This window comes from Columba livia, chromosome 2, assembly GCF_036013475.1.
Source record: "Columba livia isolate bColLiv1 breed racing homer chromosome 2, bColLiv1.pat.W.v2, whole genome shotgun sequence".
NCBI classification, from domain to species: domain Eukaryota; kingdom Metazoa; phylum Chordata; class Aves; order Columbiformes; family Columbidae; genus Columba; species Columba livia.
The window spans coordinates 67,164,447-67,166,964 of record NC_088603.1 but is presented as its reverse complement, the minus strand read 5'-3'; the positions used below and the strand labels follow the sequence as shown (position 1 = coordinate 67,166,964).

General features: G+C 63.3%; 1 long non-coding RNA gene across 2 annotated transcripts; it reads right to left on the bottom strand.

The window, feature by feature from the left end:
• Positions 1-479: 479 nt before the first annotated feature.
• On the bottom strand, positions 480-2,518 carry LOC135578817 (uncharacterized). Of its 2 annotated transcripts, XR_010470941.1 has the most exons (4): positions 1,803-2,518; positions 1,585-1,692; positions 1,348-1,457; positions 480-1,147 (listed from the first exon to the last, which is right to left on the bottom strand). It is a non-coding gene; the product is annotated as an uncharacterized LOC135578817 (long non-coding RNA). The 2 variants fall into 2 exon arrangements; XR_010470940.1 differs by having other exon boundaries at positions 1,585-2,507.

Below are 2,518 nucleotides of genomic sequence, written 5' to 3'. Positions count from 1 at the left end.
GTCCCGCATCTACCATCCCCCCCCGTCCGGTTCGCCCCCGTCCCGCCTCTACCCCCCGTCCCGCTTCCCCTCACCGTATCTCCCCCGTCCCGCCTCCTTCCCGCCTCCTTCCCCCCCCGTCCCGCCTCCTACCCCCCCGCCGTCCCGCCTCCTTCCCCCCCCCGCCGTCCCGCCTCCTTCCCCCCCCCGCCGTCCCGCCTCCTTCCCCCCCCCGCCGTCCCGCCTCCTTCCCCCCCCCGCCGTCCCGCCTCCTTCCCCCCCCCGCCGTCCCGCCTCCTTCCCCCCCCCGCCGTCCCGCCTCCTTCCCCCCCCCGCCGTCCCGCCTCCTTCCCCCCCCCGCCGTCCCGCCTCCTTCCCCCCCCCGCCGTCCCGCCTCCTTCCCCCCCCCGCCGTCCCGCTTCCCCAACGTCCATCCGACTCTCCCTGACTCCCCCCTTTCCCGACTCCAAAACACTTTCAAGGACACAAAACACAAGGCATACAAGTGTTTATGTTCAGTTTATTTTAGCTTCTTGAAGGCTGGTTAGTTCCTTGCACTTCTTTACGGTTGGTTCAGGTGAGTAGGTCTATGCTGCTTTGGATAGGCTGTTCTAGCTAAGTTTAGGGCCACCTCGTGGAGCAGCAGGCGCCCAGCCCAAATGGCCCAAAGAAGCCGTGGCAAGGGGCCGTGCTCAGCGCTGCAGAGGAAGGCAAAAAACCCCCCGGAGACGCTTGCTGTCCCACCTCGGGGGGAAAAAAAGCCTTCCTCCCCCCAGCTGCGGGGCACGAGAGGCCATCTTCCTGGTGCTTGAGCAGCAGGCAGGAACCGAGCCAAAAGGGCCCAGAGGAGCTCTGCAAAGTGGTCGTGCTCAGTGCTGCAGAGGAAGGCAAAAAACCCCCGGGGACCAGTGCCAATCTGCCCCGGGGGAAAAAATTCCTTCCTGACCCCAGTGCTGGCGATCGGCTGTTCCCTGAGCATGTGAGCCAGACCTGGCTCCTCGTCCCATGCACAGGCTGCTCACGCCCCCCAGGACCTGCCCAAGCCCTAGCCTATCCTACCCTGTCCTACCTTGAGCCGGAGCCATCTCCCGGACTGCCGAGAGTGCCCAAATGCCTCTGACCTTCAAACACTCCTTCCGGTAGTCCTGTCAAGAATTCCTGACCGAGCCTGGGAAAAAAACCAAAATGCCAGAGATGAGAATTACTGAATGCAACAAGAAGACACAACAGAGATGACGGAGGAAAACAGCAAGAGGGGAGGGAGAGGAGGAGCAGAGAACACCTAAGTAAAGGAGACCCTTCCATCTCACCCAATCAGAGGAGTAAGAGAAGGGTTCCAAAAGACCAGGCTCTGAATAACAAGCATACCTCGTCAGGTTTCGTCTCCAAGTCTCCACACTTCTCCTTTTATAAGGCAAGGTGCAGATCCCACGGTGTCCTTCTGTCCCCGACGGTCTCTGGCGGTCTCCAGTGGGCTTCTGTGCACAGACACATACATCTAGCTTTTATTTTCTATATCTACATATTTCTATTAACTCTCTAGTCTGCCTACAGGGAGAAGGAGAGCGAAAGGAAAAGTCTGAATGATTTGTGCAATGTGAAAACCTTTTGCCTTGAAGGCAAGCTCCAGCGCTGTCCTCGGGTGTCCTGGCGTCTGTGGCGCTGTCCCCCGCTGTGTGGTGGCTCCTGAGGACTCCTCCCGGTGCTCTGGGGCTGCCGAGCAGAAGATGGCAGCGACCCTCCTCGCCTCTTCCCCAGGCCCCAGGGCAGAGGAGATGCCCCGGCATGAGGGCCGGGGGTGCGGGCTGGGAAGCCGGGCTCACCTGTGGCTCCAGAGCGGCTGCTGGTCCGGCCCATCCCCCGGAGGTGGCTAGTGGCGGCTGCGGGGGCGGCGCCGCTTGCGGCCAGGCGCCTGTTTGGGGGCTCTGGGAGAGCCCCCGGCCGTCCTGCGGCGCTTAGGGCACTGCGGCGCCGGAGGCGGTCCGGCCATGCTGGTGCTGGGCCCCAGCAGCCCTGCCTGAGGCGGATCCACCTCCATCGCCTCCTCCTCCTGCCGAGGCGGATCCACCTCCATGGGCTCCGCCTCTTCCCGGGGTGGGTCAATCTCCATGGGCTCCTCCTGCCTGTGGGCGGTGCTGCTGCTCCCGCCAGGCAGCCGCCGTTTGGGCGGCGGAGCCATCCCAGGGGGTCCCTGAGCCTCCTCTCTCTTCTTCGCGTCGATCCGGCGCTGTCGTCTGCGGCCTCTTCTCTCGGAGCGATGGCGCAGCTGGCACAGCTGTGCTCCAACTGCCATCACAGAGGCTCGTGGCGTCCCCAACGGCCGCTGCGGTGGCCGGCATGGCGGCCCCCGGGGCCACGAGGCCCCATTGCGGGGCCATTTTGCTCTGCAGCCCTGTCAGTGCTTAGATTTGGTTTGCCTCTGCTGGAACCGACTCATCGGCCTTTTGTCTTCAGCAAAGAGCAAGAGCTGCAGATCTTTGGACAAGGTGTCTTAGCAGCACGACCAACCCGGTCGCTGTATTGCAGAATTGTACTATGC